Raw genomic sequence first — 1,103 nt, forward strand, 5'->3', positions numbered from 1 at the left:
TATCTTTTTTTTTTATGTACATACACTTCATGGACATACTCTGAACGTACTTAAATTCACGTCGCGTCGTTTCCCATTGTTTATAATCATTATGCCGGGTTTAGATCATAACTATAAAATTCTCACATAACGTGGATGTCTACCTATAGTTTGGGCCGAAATTATTATTCCCGAACCGATTAATCGTAACTTGCTTTAAAAACAACATGCATTAAATTATTTGTACTTAACAATATCATTCAGTTCTTAGACCACTGAATGGCAGCCACTATGAAAACAGCAGCCTATTCTGAAAATGCAGACCCTCCCCTTCTGTCCACTTCCTTAAAGGAGACCTCCGGATGATTTCGAGACTTTTGCATTTGAACAAGTATAAATTAGCTATAATGAGTTTCAGAATTTAAAGTAATTTCGGAGAGGAATAAAAATGTTTTCAAAATGTATAACAAATTGCAATGAACGACAATAATGACATTGCAGCCTCACCACAAGCATGCATGAGTTGGGCAATGCTGGGGTGATAGAACGAAAGGACAAGGCATGCATGGCTTCACACAGGTGAACTTGCTAAGCAAGCGGTATTGTAATGGAATGACACTGCGACAATTGTGAAATATGTGAGGCTCTGATGTCATCAACACTTTTCAGTGTAATTCGTTTAAGATATTTCAGAGTATTGGTGCTCAAGGACCGCAACAAATTCCACAAATCTATATATGGAGCTTTCGATTTATGTATTGCATCATGTGAAATTATGAAAATCGTCTGGGTTGCCCCTTTAAAAGTAGCACACAGTGAAGACACAATTGCGAATAAAGAAGTGGCATATGCTACAAGTTAAACCGTTTGCATTGTTCTTACATTCTAATTTGACTCGATCACACTGAGGACAAATAAATCAACCATAATCGTAACAATTTAAATTCCAGGTTTGTTCTCATTGACCTCAAGAGGACAGAAGAGCAGCTGCTGTCTGACATGGCGACATACATGACTATAATAATATAGTCCACAAATCTTTCTCGATTCAAGAACTGCTTATCAGTCTCAGTAGCAAAAGCGGGGTCTATGAGATGTGAGGCATCATTAGTCAGATATGCGTA

The sequence above is a fragment of the Diadema antillarum genome, unplaced genomic scaffold (genome assembly GCF_040938485.1).
Source record: "Diadema antillarum isolate AM-2024a unplaced genomic scaffold, OU_Dant_1.0 seq00001074_RagTag, whole genome shotgun sequence".
Classification (NCBI taxonomy): Eukaryota; Metazoa; Echinodermata; class Echinoidea; order Diadematoida; family Diadematidae; genus Diadema; species Diadema antillarum.